The following is a 17,125-nucleotide window of genomic DNA, read 5'->3' on the forward strand; positions in this document are numbered from 1 at the left end:
TAGGTGACTTATAAGTTACTTAAGTGCAGTGTAAAATGGCTGTGAAATAACGTGGACGTTATTTCACTCAGGCTGCAGTGGCAGGCCTGTGTAAGAATTGTCACAGCTCCCTATGGGTGGCAAAAGAAATGCTGCAGCCCATAGGGATCTCCTGGAACCCCAATACCCTGGGTACCTCAGTACCATATACTAGGGAATTATAAGGGTGTTCCAGTAAGCCAATGTAAATTGGTAAAATTGGTCACTAGCCTGTTAGTGACAATTTGAAAGAAATGAGAGAGCATAACCACTGAGGTTCTGGTTAGCAGAGCCTCAGTGAGACAGTTAGGCACCACACAGGGAACACATACATATAGGCCACAAACTTATGAGCACTGGGGTCCTGACTAGCAGGGTCCCAGTGACACATAACAAACATACTGAAAACATAGGGTTTTCACTATGAGCACTGGGCCCTGGCTAGCAGGATCCCAGTGAGACAGTGAAAACACCCTGACATACACTCACAAACAGGCCAAAAGTGGGGGTAACAAGGCTAGAAAGAGGCTACTTTCTCACAATAACTCAGAGTGCACAGCAGTGTCAATAAATCAATGTCCAGTCAAAATACTTATTTTAATATTAAGAATAAGTATTTTATTTGTAACTCCATACATTCAAAGATGCATTATGACATTCATAAGCAATATCAATCCTTTTGAGGTCAGGGCTCTAGCGTTTCACTGGCAAATCCATGTCCCACTCGCTCCTCATAATGTCATGGGGTTATTCCCCATTCGCTGGTGGCTGCATCACGAAAATGCTCACTAGGAGGTCTTACTCTACAGTCCACTCCTACTTTAACAAAGTAGTCCAAAGTGTTTTTAATGCAGCATCACCTATAACAGTAAGTCACTGTGGCCCAGTAGGCCCTTAACAAGCCTTACCCACTGCAGCTTCAAAGAAGAGTTCAGCATCTCAGTGGGTGCCCCGACTGCAGACACTGGAAATGCTCTTGTCCTGATCAGTTGAGTCAAGCTGCATGCAGGATCACAGCAGCACCCAGCAGGCGCAAGCTCTCCCTGAGCTGGAGGTGCTCTTGTGCTTCGTTCTGCAAAGTAAACTCAGTGTGCTCTTTCAGCAAAAGGGGTTTGATCCCAGTGCTCCCGATCTGGTCCAAGGGATGGCATGAGGCACACCTGATATCCTCTTGAGCCCATAGGACAGGTCGGGGCAGTTCTCAGTGACTATTTTGACCCACAGGCTGCAACCATTTCTTTCCCTGGGTGGCAGCCCGAACTTTGCAGCTCACTTGGTACCTGCAACGCTTCCCACCACACAGGGTTGTCGTGGTACCTTCTAACAAGGCGTCGGTCTCCTCTGCACAGCAGTTTATACCACGTGACCCCCCCACAAAGGCAAAGTCCACTCACCGCACCAATGTGGTATGGGTTTCACTTTCCTTTCAAAGCATACAGCTCATGATTATTTTCACGGAAGCCCTCTCTTGGCACACACAACGTTCACCAACCTGATTCTGCATAGTGCAACTGATGTTGCCTCACACCGGGAGTCCTCGTGAAAGGGCTCTCCACTCGACCTCACTCTGACTAATGCTCTTCTCTTCCACATAGGGAACACTGGTCTTGGCAGGCAGCAGAAACTCTCCCTCCAGAGCAGGTGATCTTGGTTTCCCTCAGTGATGCCCCTCTCATCCACCCGGGAGACTAGCAGACATTGACCAACAGACATGGCCGACAGTCCTGGTCACAGACAGAAGTCTTGCAGGGCTTCTCTTCACCACACAGCCCGTCTGGCTGCTTGGCAGAGGACACATTTTGTGGTCTCAACCTACCCTTTTTTTATAGTCCCTTTCTAGACAACAAATGTGATTTAGGGTCTGGGTCTTTGAAGTTTTATGTTGAAGCTTAGCTTCTTTTTAAGTGTACAACTTTATTTTCCCCCTTGGATAGCAGTCTGTCACAGAAGGAGAGACTCTGAATCTGACAGTCCCACAACACAGGCCATGGGAGTGATTAGAGTTCACACCAGGATTTCAGCCATAGGGATATGTGCGTCAACATGTTAAGCCCAGGACCCCAGCCCTAATCTTTATAATTTCCCTTATCAGCCTTCACTCCTTCCTGATATGTGTATAGACTCTTTCCTTGTGCTCTCTCACTGAATCAAAGAGAATCCTTTGAAGAATACAGGGGAAGTCTCACTCTCTCCCTTATCCAGTGTGTCCTACCCAGCTCACAGAATGCAGCATTACACAAATCTGTGAATGGTGGGGGGGGGGGGGGGGGGGGGAGGTGGAATTCCTCTACTCCTCTCAACCCTGCAGGCCTGGGGCTCCCAAAACTGAACCCACTGTCCTCCATAGAGCGTGCCATTGCAGGCACTCGCACTCAGTGTATATACACAGCACACATTGTTCAATACTGTCACCTCCATGTATTGTTCCACTGCAAGCACAAATACATTCAACATACACAATCACTCTGTCTTTACTTCTCAGCACTGCATACTTTCTGTATTGTGCCATGGTGTGCTAACTGAAAACACATCCAGGGCTAGCACATGCATTCATCATGCGTGCACAGCACAACACTTCACCTTTCATGTACTGTACTTCTTGCAAGCACACATACACCTAGAACATGCTTCCACTGCACACACACTTAACAGTACTACATCTTTTATGTAATGTACTGCTCTCTAGTCTACATACACCCAACACATGAATTTACCATTCACGCATTGCCCCGCACTGCTTTATCGCTGGACTGTACCTGTCCTCATCACACATACAGCCAGCGCAGATTCACTATTACTGCACTGTGCAATACTTTACATCTAACTGATGAACTCCAAGAGTGAGATAAGCACAAAAAAGCTGAACTTTTAAAAGGCGAGGGAGCCTGTAGGCCTCACCCCAGTGAGAGGTCACAAAGGACCTGTTCACTCCTAGTGATCACAATCATGCTCGTGCTGCTTAGCTCTTGGTGAAGGCAGTAGCCTTTCAACACTAGAAGGGTAGCTCTTTTGGCGTTCCTCCTGGTCCAACAAGACTGCACTCTACGAGACAGGTCATGACCCACATGCATGATTTGTGTTTGCCTATGACAACAAAAATCAGAATTAGTACTCAAGGCAGGGGTAAACATTGATTACCATGTTGAGGACTTTTGCATCCCAACAATGAATGCTCACGTCTCGACTTAGGCAGTGATCTAGTGGATACTTAGTTTTTTTTTCACCAAAAAAAATGAAACTAATCAGATATTAGGACATACACAACTGCCTGTAGGACTTCACCTCCAGTGATTTTGACTAAAGGGCTGGTCATCAATGGGTCGATTAGCTAAGCCGTTTAATATCAAAAAAGGAAATTAATACAGTGAATGTAATGTGAAACTAGGTACATTATTTCTTTATTATTTATGACACAGAAAAAGCGTGTCCAAGAATGATATTACAATGCTACATAGACCTTAAAAATACAAAATCATTCACTGGCCAGGTACTCCATCTCATAAATCTCTGGTTATAAACAATCTGTATCTGTGTCTATAAACTAATAACAAACAAGGTAATGGAACTTTGTAAACAATGCTTCAATCAAATTGAAACAAGCATTTTTCAAAATAGCTGTTGCTTTTACAACAGATAGAAACTTTGTCAAAGGTTCAAAATAACTCTGGTTCCATGATTTTTGGGATATCTGAAAACCAGTGTTCTATTACACCAGGTCTGGAGTTTAAATCATTAGAATCAAATGCCTCACTTAAAGAGTACTGCAGTTAAAAAAAAAAAAAAAAGAAGAAGAACAGAGTTAGGCTGCAACTGGGCTGCTGCCACCCGGTCCGGGGGCTGTTCCAACCACCTCAGGCACATGCCTCACTTGACTATGAAAACAAACGAGGACTTGTGTGTATTCGATTCCATTGCCATCAGATCTGGTACGGCTGTGGGATATTACCTTCATTTGCCCTTCCCTTTACTCTATGAAAACATTCAACTCCAACTTGTAGGAAGCTGTTCTGGTGTGTGGTGAGCACCTACGGTGTTATCACCTTATACCAGGTCCAGGTATTCCCTATTAGTTAGGTGTAGGCAGTGTCTAGGAAGCCAGGGCTCTCTAGAGGTAGCTGTGGATGAGCCGCCTAGACTTATCCAGGAGACATGCAAAGCTTATGCAATACCACTAAAGTCACACAGCACTTACACATATGAAAGAACCACACAGTTTTACAAAAATAAAGGTACTTTATTATGGTAACACAAATACTAAAATACTGTATAAGCAATACACCACTCGGAGGTGAGTAAACATACTATTATATAAACATTTGAAATCAGTAATTAGCATAGAAAGCAAAAGTAAACAGTAAAACAATAGAAAATAGTGAGGGCCCTAGGGGGAAACCAAACCATAGACTAAGTATGGAATGCAAAAGGCAGTCCCCCACCAAAGGAAGTGGAACTAGGAACCCCAAAAGGTAATTACTAGGGTCCCCCCCCCTCCCCAGCGACCAGGAGAGAAGAGGTACGTACCTGTTCTTTCCCCAAACCCACAGGTAGCCTTTGGAAAAGGACTGTGCAAGACCCAAGCAAGACTGGAAGGAACAAAAGGTGGATCCTGACAGAAGAGGACCTGCAAAAGAAGGGGACCAAGTTCAGTTCGAGTTGGAGTTATGGTTGGGGCAGGAGCCACTACCCACCCTCCTGGAGGTGTAGGACTAGGTCAACGGTGAAGACCAGGAGTCAGCTATGTAGAACAGGAGAAGAGTCCCAGAAGTGATGCAGACGATGTCCCACGTCAGAAGAAGAGTTGCAGTCAGTCAGTGGTGTGGAAAAACCACCAACAAGGCTTGGCAGAGGCAAGAGGTGCAGATGAAGAGTTGCAGAGCTGCCGGGGACCGGGAAGGTCCAGGGGGACTCAACCCAAGGAAGAGAGTCCGATGTGACCCTCAGCAGTGAGGAGAGTCTGAAGAGGAGGATGCAGCCCCCACAGACAGTTCACAGGCAGCAGGCACAGGGGTCGCAGTGAGGCCCACTCAGCCCACCTGGAGAGGAGTCCTGCGTTGCTGGAGCAGCAGGCAGAAGACTGTGCTTTGCAGGGAAGAGTGCTGGAAGCCAGGGCTACACGTAGCCTGAAGATCCCTTGGAAGAAGAGCCAACAGGCCTTGGAAGCTGCAAGAGTTGTGGTGCAAAGGGTTACTGTCCTGCAAGGAGAGGCAAGGGCTTACCGTCTGCCAAGATAGGCAGCTGGTAGAGAGGAACAAGAGGACCACTCCAGACCACCACCTGTGATGCAGGATCCCCACCGTTCCAGAGAAGAGAGGGTCCATGCAACTGGTCGTTGTTGCAGTTGGTGCCTGCAGATGCAGGGGAGTGACTCCTTAACTCCAAGGGAGATTTCTTCTTGCTTCTTGTGCAGGCTGAAGACTTGTTGCCCTCAGAGGATGCACAGCCAGGGAAATGTTGCAGTTGCTGGAAGGAGCCAGAGAAACAATGTTGCAAAGCAGAATCGTCGCTGGGGTTGTGGATTGTTGGTTCCTGGAGGGTCCCGTTGCAGTCCCAGTGGCCATAAAATGAAGTAAACAATGCAGAGGATTCCTGCTGGAATCTTGCACGTCGACTCTGAAGACCCACCCCATAGGCAGACCCTAAATAGCCCAGGAAGGGGGACTGCTCACCTAGCAGGGTGACCACCTATCATGAGGGGGCTGTGACATCACCTGCCTGACCTGGCCACTCAGATGTTCCCAGGGGCCTCTGTCCACCTTGGATTCAAGATGGCAGAATCAAGTGGCCACCTAGAGGATCACTTGGCACCAACCCTGGGGTGGTGAAACACAGGGGAGTGGTTACTCCCCTTTCCATTATCCAGTTTCGTGTCAGAGAAGGGACCCGGGGTCCCTTGACTGGTACGAACTGGTTTATACAAGGAGGGCACCAAATATGCCCTTCAGAGCATACCAGTGGCTTGGGGAGGCTAGTACTCCGAAGCCACGCAACACCTATTTCCAAAGGGAGAGGGTGTTGCCTGCCTCTCTCAAAGGAAATCCTTTGTTCTGCCTTCCTCTGCTTGAGCTGGCTAAGCAGCAGGAGGGCAGAAACCTGTCTGTGGGGAGGCAGTAGCGCGGGCTGCCCGGAAAACCCCAGAAGACTGATAGGAGCAATGATGGGGGTCCTCTAAGGAGCCCCCAGAATGCATGTAATCATGCAACAAATACTGGCAACAGTACTGGGGTATAATTCCGACATGTTTGATACTAAACATGCCCAGGTTCGGAGTTGGACACTGGTAGTGACGTGTCCAGTACACGGGTAAAATGGCTTCTCCGCACTTACAAAGGCCAGGAAAACGGGGCTGGAGTTCGTAGGGGCACCCCTGCTCACACACCGGTACTTGCACCCTGCCCTCTCGGCTAAGAGGTCCTGCCAATGAGGTGGCTTACAGCGACCTGGTGCAGTGACCTGTAGTGAAAGGGTGCGTGCACCTTTTCACGCAGGCTGCAATGGCAGGCCTGCAGACACATTTTGCATGGGCTCCAATGGGTGACATAATGCATGCTGCAGCCCATGGGAAACCCCTGGTGCCTCAATGCCCTAGGTACCATATACTAGGGACTTACGTGGGGGCACCAGTATGCCAAATGTGGGATGTGCTAAGTCCTAAGCAACCATATTTAGAGTGAGGGAGCACAGTCACTGGGGTCCTGGTTAGCAGGATTCCAGTGAACACAGTCAAAACCCACTTATAGCAGGCAAAAAGTGGGGGTAACCATGCCAAGAAGAGGGTACTTTCCTACACAACTCACTAGCTGCTGCTGTGTCCCGATGGTCTGGGAGGTCAGGCAAGGCCACTTAATCCACTGGTTTTCATTCCGAGTAACTAAACATATAATGGGCCTGTAAAAACCATATCGCAGATGGCAACAAATGTCGCCAGCCTAGTTATTTTTCGTATTTGCTCCTTTAGAGTTAGCTGTCCTGAAATTCTGATTATGTATAGAAATCCCTAGACCTGTTTTAAAACAATAGTGCGTGCATTTTGGCATCATTCCTGAATAGTCGGAGGTCAGCAATTTGCCTTTAACTACAGTACTGTACTTGGTGTCCCATGCTGCAGAAATAAACATGATTTTCTTTTTCTAATACTATCATTATCAATTTGCAGCACGTCCTCACTAAGTCAAGTTAGACTACAAAGACAAAGCTTATTCCACGCTGCATAAATCACTGTTGGATGGCAGTATGGGTACAATGCACAACAATCACCAGCCCTACTCTCGTAGTGAGGACCATATTTGATGCTGCGTGCCTGCGTACGTACACAGCAACACAAAGGAAAGCTACAAACACAGAAATTAAACTGTGGCCAGAAGACAACAGAACTTACTGCAGTCGCAAGTCACTTCAGGGGAAAACACACAACAGCTCGCAGTGGACCAATTCGATTACAGTAAGGGTCTTGATTAACTACTACAGCTTAGAAAGCCAGCACAGAAATGCTAGATTTGCCTGGTCCACAATAGAGAGAAATGGATGTTAAATAATCGCAAAAAAATGTAATGTGCGGCACCAGGATCTGGAGTACAATAAAGTATCTTCTCTTTGAAGACAGAGTGACCAAGTTACTGATAGTGCGATTCTCTTTTAAGCTGCCCCATCGAGGATGGACGCAGAGGTCAACTCCTTTTAGCTACGCTAGCCACCAGTGCTTGAAATGGAAAAATAGAAGTGCAGGTATTCTGTAGCAGAGTACCTAATTGTTTCTGAGAAGTGCCGGTACTATCCAATTAAAAGTATTAGGTTTATCTTGAGAAGTGCAGGTACTCTCCCTCTAAAAATAAAAAAGCCACCGTATTTAACAAACTGCCTTTCACAAAGCAGCTGCCTGCCAATACAAAAAGTTGTGTGCCGGTCCAGTCAGTAAACAATGTCAAAACTCTTGCTCCCTTTGGCCATGGCTCTTACCTTAAATTATTGGTAAGCCCAATTCCCCAGGAGCTTTTATAGCTTGTATCTTTGGATGGTTCAATCTCACCTGAAACAAGGTGGTATTAGGTGCAGTCAAGGCCTTGCACTGAAACACAACAGATATACTGCATACAGCAGGTGGTCTGCTCTAGCTCCTCACTGAAGGGATTATTTTTTTTAACTCGAAAAAAAACCATGGTAGTTACCATATCTAACAAACGAAGATATTAAGCACAGACGCAGTAGGTGTTATTATTCCTCTCAATAGAGCTCATGTCAACGACCTCAGAAGGATGAAAAGTTTAATTAACACATTAGGGAGTCAAATCTGTAAATGGCACTTTATACACAAACTCTCTATGGGGGAGGGGTGGTGAATCTTATTAGCTATCAAAATATACTTGTCACAATTGGAAACAAACGGCCAGATGTATCAAAGGGTTTTACCCATTCTGTGTCAATGGGAAAATGATTTGGTACATACGGCCTCAAGTAACAAATCGTGTCCTTACTTCTCTCAATCACACCTCTACCTCTTCCTTTGCTTAAAAAGAAATACCTGCCTGTCCTGCATCCATCCCTTCTTCATTTCTGCTGAGGACAAGACACTAAAAGGCTCCCCGCAAACTTCATACTCACCAGAAATGGAAATGGTCTCTCCTGCCACCACGCTTCTGTTCCCCGACAGTATGTTTCTCTGTAACCTCCAAGACACAGGACCAGTCTGTAGCGTCATTGCATTAAACTAACTAGCCTATCACAGGCCAATCTTCCTACAGGAAGGGTGTGGAAAAGTGTTTGAAACAGTCGATGAGATTCTACCTGCATGTGAGACACTGGGCGAAGTGCATGGGAAAAAAAAAAAAGCATTTAGTAGGCGAGTGCTGACGTATTGGCTTTGCCAATGTGGTACTGCATTTAAATGTAATGGGACTGAATCTACAACATTGGAAGGAAGTCTTACCAGGCCCTGCCACGAATTTATGTCGAGCAACATCAGATACACGCAGTTCAGTGCTTAATTTGTGCTTGTTGTTTCCGGTGCTGAGCACCGGCACCTATTTTTGAGGGCCGGGGCTTATTCTTCTGCCTCAAGCATTTACTGCGAGCAAAAGACACATTTGGGAAAGACAGAGGAAGGGTAAAACAAAAAAGAGTCACAAAGGGAAAAAGCAGAAAGCTGCAGAAGTGAGCCGAAAGGGCAGGAAGTTGCTTTATATGGATTAAAGAGGCCCGAGATGGCTTCAGGATTACGCTGCCTCAGTATTCCGGGTCCCCACACTTAATTGCAGCAGTCCCGTGTTTAAGAGGGGGGCTTTGGGCACCTGCACGTTTTTATTTACAAATTAAGCACCAACACAGTTAATGGTTAACTCAGTGACACGCCTTGTAAACAGTCATTTTGTTAGTATAGTTCTCCTTTAGCAATCCAATCACCAAAACACCATCAGCCTTTTAAGGAGCAACACTGCCCTACGGACACACAAGACTGATAGCTTGAGAAATCATAGACGCAGTGGCGGCCCGTCCTTTAGGGTGGAGGGGCCACGCCCCCCCACCCCATGAAGAGTGTCTGTCAGGCCGAACAAAGGTCAGCCTGGCAGACACTCTTCATGCTCAGGTCAGGCAGCCAGGAGAAGACATGCGCGATTTGTGCAGACTCCTGGCTGCCTGAGCTGAACTTTGCTGGGCTGAGGAGATCACAGCTCCTATGGGCGTGACCTCCTCGTCCCAGCAAAGGTGCCTCGAGGCCCTCCCCTGGGTGACGAGGAAAGCGTCACCAATTGACACTCTCCCTGGGCGCTTCAGTTTAAGCCCTGACGCGCCCAGGGCGAGTGTCAATCAATGACACTTCGTCACAGAGTGGGGTGGGGTCAGCAGTCTCACTGACCCCATCCCACTCTGTGACGAGGCTGAGACTGCTGCCTTCCCTCATTGGCTGACCTCAGGTCAGCCAATGAGGGAAGGCAGCAGTCCCAACCCTCCTGGGACCTGGAGGCTAAAGGTAAGTGTGTGTGTATGTGTGTTATGTTTGACATTGTATGTTTGGTGCGCGAATGCATGTTTGAGTGTTATTAATGGATGTGCGTGTGTGTGTGAAAGAATTAATGTGTGTGATCTTGTAAAATGAATGTTTAGTGCGTGCGTGCATGTTTGAATGGAATGAGTTGTTAATGGATGAGTGTGTGTGTCTCTGTGTGTGTCCCGCCCGCCCCCCCCCCTCCCAAAGCTGCCAGTCGCCACTGCATAGACGATGTCCTTTAGAAGAAAAAAAAAAACGAGGAAGACCTCGCAACTGGCAACATACAGTAAACGAAGAGGTCCAAATGAGTGACAGGAAGGAGACGGTTAATAACTACATTGCAAGTGCTCACCGAGAGATCTGTTTAATGTTTGCCGTAAAAGTGCCAATTGAAACCATTAATTAATATAAACAATAAAAATGGTGGGAACACATTAAGACGTATCATTTCCATGAACCTTGCCAGCATGGAATCTAACACACCTGACAACAAAGACAGCAGACTCGAACCTTTTCAGACTAATCACCTTAGAACTTAACATTAAGGTCCCCGGTGATGTTCAATAATTGTGAACAAGTTGTATGAGCTCAGCATTAAAAGAATTGTCATAAAACCAATTACAAGAAATTGGCTGCACTTCGCAGTTTTACAAACTCAGCTGGGACAAGAGGTTATAAAATACCAGCACCCTGTTAAACAAACGGCAAAGGGCCGATTAATTAGAAATTATGTAGGCGCGACAGCAGAGCAATCTTATTTAGATGGTCACATTGAATTCCATAAAAGTGAAAACACTAAGCACACGAGGCTGCAGCAATTACAGGTGCTTTCTTCCTTACTTTCGTTGCAACAATTCCTCTAAATAGGCAACAAAGACAAAAAATTGATTTGCTTTACAACATTTGGCACTTAGCCCGAAGGCACAAAAGATCATGTACCCGTGCATGAATACTGGCACATGTTTAGAAAGCAAACTCAGTAAATTAAAAGGTTAATATCAGAGATCCCCTTTCTATTAACCAGTCTCTCCAAATAAAGCTCTCTCTCATCCGTTTAGTCCCAAAAAGCAATGACATTGTTATTTTTGTGAGTAAACCCTCTCCCGATTACTGGCCTGTACAGTGCAATTGGATGGGAAAGATAGCTCCTGAGAATCTGCAACTTTCAGGGGTGTTTCTCCGGAACCTTAGTGCTGCCTGTAATGAAACTAAATCAAGACTAAACTCCCCAGAAAAAAGAGAGAGAAGAGAAAAAGGTGCCTCGTTCTTCATTTCTCTTTTACACTTTCTTTCACGCAAGTACACGCCAGAAAAATGAAGATCGGTTGGGAGAAGGAGGAAGAGTAGACGAAAAGGCCACTTCCCAGTGCCCTCTCAACATCCTTTGATCCTAAGCACATCACCCGTGCATGATAAATAAATCTGACCTTTTGTAACGTTACTGTTGCTCACGTAAAGCATCCCAATGTCAAACTGAGAAAAATGCCTTTAATGAAACCAAACAAAGACTGCTGACAAGAAACCTCTGTGTATGCAGACCAGCAAAACCTGAGATGGTGCGTGAAAACAAGGGGCGCGGTTCAATAAGCAAGGACGATGAAAAACTGGTGAAAGGGAGGAAGAAACAATTTTAAAAAAATAAAAAGCACAGCAGATGCGGGGAAGATGTAGTAGCTCAATCAAGTGGGGCACAGCGGGCGGGCACTGATTAGGTTGAATTAATCTGAGCTTGGTCTCTGCTCCACTGAAAGGATCAGAAGTTACATTTGGCTTGCAGTGACCAATTAACAAGGCTGCAAAGATGACAGACACTGATGCCAACTAATGGTAAGCATTAAGTGGGCTCCAAGACCTTTCCTAAACAAACGTGTTACATAAGCAAAAGCATGTACACTGCCAGTATGGGAACTGTAGTGCTGTATGCAATGGGGGTGGGGTGAGTAAGCATGGGGGTGGGATCAAAGGCATGTCGAAGAACAAAAATATTCTGCAACTTTCTTCATTCTTTCAACTTTGGGTAAGTACATATAAAATTAGGCACAGCTTAAATGGAAAAATAAATGCAAGTTAAGTTTTTTTAGTTGGAAATGCACTATCATACATTATGAACCCTCTCTCTATTAGTTAATACACTACAGAGGTCTGTCAGCAGCCAGAGAGCAGTAGAACTGAATCCTGGTTGGTGCAGTGGAGAATACTGACTTGTGTATTGTTTAGAGCTAGAAGGTCCCAATCTGTGGCAGAAAACACTGTTAATATGCAAGTCATTGTTTTAACCTTTCATTAGACAGTACAAAATAAGCTGCTATAAAATGCACAACTTTTAAAAAAATAAAGTGCTTCTAAAATATAGATTTTTATTAAAACTAAGGCAGTATATAGTACAGGTTTTTAGAACTGTTCTTTAAAAGCACACACTTCACAGCTCAGCTACTATCTCTCTTGAAATACCACTCAAAAAAATAAATCAGTGACATCAGGAAGCTTCAAGTGAGTCCATCATTTAAAGCCAATACCAGCTTCCAAGCACCCATTACATTTGCAGATTAACATGTTGCGCACATTGACATTTCTTTCAGGCAAGCAGGCACCCTGGCAAGAAGGCTTGTTTAGGTACCTGCCCCTCCCTTGGTTTAATAGTACAGGAGACTCCCTGTCTTACACTTCTGCTTAAGCACCTGTTGGAATTAAACTGTCCTCAGGTGGTTGTCTTTTCATCAAAATTACAGGAACTTTTTTTCTTAGATTAAAAAGTATAAGCACATCATTCCCATCAGATCCCACCCAGTTCGACTACTGGTGTGCAGCGGCAGCAAATCTCAAGGGGAGGAGCAGTGGGACAGAGGGGGTGAAAATAAAATATAAAATAAATAAACTTACTCCTCACCACGATGCCGCTGTCTCCTGCCGCTGCGTTCCTCTTCCCAAGATGTGGGGTCCCAGCATTCACTGAGACAACAGCGCAGGCTCCCCAGCAATCCTTGTGCTGCTTTCATGCTAAAACCTAGCATGAAAGCAGTCAGGATTGGTCTGAGCGGCTTGTACAGATGCTCAGACACAACCCTGGGGTCTGTGCAGGATCTCCAGACCGGCTGGTTACCCAGCCGGGTTGGAGAAACCTAGGTGCGCATGTATACTTGGCCGGCATGCGACAGCTGGCCAAACACACATGCGCATTTAGGTGGCTCTCACCTCCTCCCACCTCCTGTGGCCCAGCCCCGTCCCTCCATGCACTTCTGGCTGAACCAACAGAAGAAAAATCTGATCTGCTGGCTCTTAGCCAGGGGGGAAGACACCCCTCCGCCATTGCGCAGCAGCCCTCCTTGTGTGTGAGAAGTTGTGCACACTCTTAGATTTGGCCCACTGGGGCAGATGGAGCCAACCTGGGGGCAGAGAGAGCACTTATAGCACGTGCAGCTCTACTCGGGCAGTTTGAAAGAAATATTTACTCATTTCACTAGGTGCGCCGTCTGTTCAAGTTACTTATAAACGCGGGGACAGGCAAAATCCTTTAAAGCAGAACCCCATCTTTTTATGTCCCGGCTGCTCAAGGGTAAGATCATTTTGTAGTAAGCACAAAGTGAAATAAATAAATAAAACAAGAAGGGCATATTCAGTACTCGAGTCTTGTGCCTGGCGTTATTGGCGTTCCGTTAGAACTTGACCCTGCTGCATTAGGTTTTCTATGTTGTTTCGAGTGCTTACACAACTTCTGCCACTCACATATTAATACGTAGGCTCAGATTTGTATTAAGGATCTGCAATCCAGTTACAAAAGGCCGAATAAAACAGACTGAAACTGGTTTGCCATTACGCAAGGCGGTTGTAACTGCTCCATTAGTCACCAGGCACAGAAAACGGCAGCAGCGATGTCTCCTTGCCTCGTGCAATATGTTTTTTGTTATTTCCCCAATTACTATTACAATGTAATATTTGTGTTCACGCGCTACAACATTTTCTGAAAATGACATATTTAAAACAAATTCAGCGACTACGATGTAATACATTCAAGAAAAGACTCAGTGAAATGCGAGATCTGATGTTATATCCATGAAGTCTATGCGTAGCCATTGATAATAAAACACATTTGCGTTTTAACAGCTGAGAACGTAGCCTTTAATCCGAGCTGCCCGTTATATCTGATGGAATTACTGTAAAGGGCTGCGGTTTGTACTTTTGGAAGATGGTCTGTCTGCTGTGATCGCCGAGACAGCCGCATCGGGAAGGGCCCGTGCAGTGAAGCATGAAGTCAAATCGACTAGGCCGCCCGTTCTCTACATAAGGTCACCTCCAGGACTGGGATGGGGAGGGCCAAGAACCGAAAAAGCCCTCGCTGCGCAGACATCTGCAGCCTGCTCACGACCCAGAAGCAATGCTGCCAGAGCCAGCAGGAGCTATTTTACTGCTAAAACGCACGGATGTAGAAAACTGTACACACATCAATTCCGGTTATTCGTTCATATTACATCGGGAGCGGCCTCATTACCAGAGCCAGTTCTTCGATAATAACTACCACTGTGAATCCAGGTAGTCAGCAGACAGAGCAGGATATGTACAGATACCATTGTGCATGCAGTTTATTTGGTACGAATGGGCATATAACAGTATGCAAAATGTGCATTCACTATCGTCAATCACCCATTGAGCAAACTGCAATTACATTTTAATGGTGCGCGGCATAGCTGAAATAAAATGTATGTACAAATGAGGAACAGTTTACCAATAGATGCCCGTGAAACAACAAGCAGCAAGTTAAATAATGACCGAAGAAGTAACACTTAGGCATCACTTGCCTGAATGCCCAGGAATTGCTTTATTGGTACTATTTCTAAAGGATAACTGATTTCCGGCGATGCATGGTGGGGAGGGAGTAGGAAGCAGAAAGGGATTTTCAGTGTCACATAGAGGAATGGGAGACGGATTTCAGTTACACGAGGAGGATGGGCAGCGCAGGTCACGGCAATAGTGCGAAGGGTTAAAAATAAGGCTTAGAATGGCATACAGGTAACAAGTGAGGGTCGTGCGAGGAACAGCTGGGAGTGCCACAACCCAGTGACACGTAAAGGGCAAGTCAGAAACACACCAATGGTGATGCATACGACACACACGGATGGGAAGGGCGTGCGTACTACGCACGGCTGGGAAGGGCACATGTAACAGTAACACAAAGACAGATGGGAAGGTCATGTCACCAGGACACAAAAATGAATGGCAAGGACATATATGACGCACGGGGACTGTAAGGGAAATGTCGCGATACAAGGATGGGAAAGGCATCACACGAGCACACAAATTAATGGGAAGGACATACAAATGACATGACATAGAGATAGGAAGGACATTTTACAAAGGCTCATAGATGAATGCAAGGGCATGCTTATGATACATTGGGAAGGGATGGAAGGGCATGTTGTCATGAAACAGAATGTGATTGGGAAATTAAGTGCCAGAGGCACAAAAGGATGTCGATGGCATTAGTGTCGGGAAGGGCAAACCACGGTGACTTACTGAGGGGTGATGCGGTCACAGCGACACAAGGGACGTGCAGAGCACCTGTCACAGGATCTCTCCTCCTCCCTCCCCCATGCACCCATCAGAAGGTCTCCGTCTAAGCCCGTCACAGTGCCGCACGCGGAGGACTTTTATATCTCGAAGGATTCCTATAAAATGATCGACCTGCCTAAGAGGAGACTGACCCCGGTTTTGAAGCCCATTTGTTTCAGTGGTCCACCGGCTTCAGTACTGGCCGCCCTTACCTTAACTGCAGAGCCGTAGAGCTGCGGCCGGGAGAAGAGCGACAGCAGCTCGAGAGGGGTGGGACTTCCGGGGAGCCGAGTGACAGAGCAGCGAGAAATGGGCGGGTCCTTTGGTCTCAAAGTGACGAGGGTAGAAAGGGGCGGGCTCCCATTACAGCTAGTAATCTATTAAAAAAGACAGCCATGTTGGGGGTGAAAAATAGCACATTCGTTCATTTAGTACACCTAACATGGACGTCGCGCGAGTTACAGCGGTTTGTGATAGTGGGTAGTTAATGAGATGAAACGGTTGCTCTTCGCCGCTGGAGCAAATCCCTTTGTGTTAGCAGAAGAGTTAGCTCTCAGTTCTTTCTCCGCCTGTAGAACGTTATGTAGAGTAGTCATTGCCTATTTGAGCAAGGACAGATTGAGGAAGCAGCATACCTACCAATGCAGGGACTGTAAATGAAAAAATTCTAACATTCTAGCCAAGATTTTTTTTTTTCAGTAGCCAAACAAGTGAAAGTTTAAACACTACATTTCCAATGAACAAAACAGTCACATGACCAACCACATCGAGACCCCAGCCCTATATAATTCCCATGCAGCACCACCACCACTTCCATAGAGTTAGAGAGAGAGAGAGGTGAGGAGAGATTGATGAGAGTTCGTAGTGGGAGATTCGGAGGGTGCTCGGTCGTGAGTCGGAGAGAGGAACTGCTCTTCTCTGGTGCTGGGCCTGCGTCTCCCTGGCTTGACCGGGGCCAGGCTGCGTGCTGGAGAGGAAGGCAGGCATTCTTTCACTTTGATTCTTCCTGATTAATTCCCAGCTGCTCTTCTTCAGTGCTGGGCCTGCGTCTCCCTGGCTTGACCGGGGCCAGGCTGCGTGCTGGAGAGGAAGGCAGGCTGGCAGGCTGAATACCTGAGAAACATTTGATTCGGATTCCCAGCTGCTCTTCTTCGGTGCTGGGCCTGCGTCACCCTGGCTTGACCGGGGCCAGGCTGCGTACTGGAGAGGAAGGCAGGCTGGCAGGCTGAATACATGAGAAAACCACAAGGACTTTCCCCAGACCCACCTAGGTGCTTGACCGGGACCAGGCTGCACGCTGCAGTGGTTAAGGGGTGATAGCACCACCAACGATGGAAGCTGATGCCGTGGCTCACCCCAGCAACACCGAAGACATGGAATGGCATACGAAGGTAAAGAGAGGACGCAACTCATGCCAGAGCTCACCGGAAAAAGCCCCAAAGCTTGCTTGCGCACCTGCCGGAAGCTCCGCAATCCCAACTGCAAACCGCTTCCAGGTTCTTCAGAATGCCCAGGACAGTGACTCCCACCCCCAGGACCATGAGTCTACTGAACCTGAGAACTCTTCAGGTCCCACAAAGCGAC

At 46.7% G+C, this 17,125-nt stretch overlaps 1 protein-coding gene across 1 annotated transcript in view; it reads right to left on the reverse strand.

The window, feature by feature from the left end:
• The window catches only part of VDAC1 (voltage dependent anion channel 1), a 116,102-nt gene extending 100,223 nt beyond the window's left edge, over positions 1–15,879 (reverse strand). The window contains exon 1 of the mRNA XM_069199201.1: positions 15,754–15,879. The gene's annotated coding sequence lies outside the window, so the exon portion shown is untranslated. The remainder of the gene's footprint in view (positions 1–15,753) is intronic.
• Between the last annotated feature and the right edge of the window lie 1,246 nt (positions 15,880–17,125).

Source organism: Pleurodeles waltl, chromosome 7, assembly GCF_031143425.1.
Source record: "Pleurodeles waltl isolate 20211129_DDA chromosome 7, aPleWal1.hap1.20221129, whole genome shotgun sequence".
Taxonomy (NCBI): domain Eukaryota; kingdom Metazoa; phylum Chordata; class Amphibia; order Caudata; family Salamandridae; genus Pleurodeles; species Pleurodeles waltl.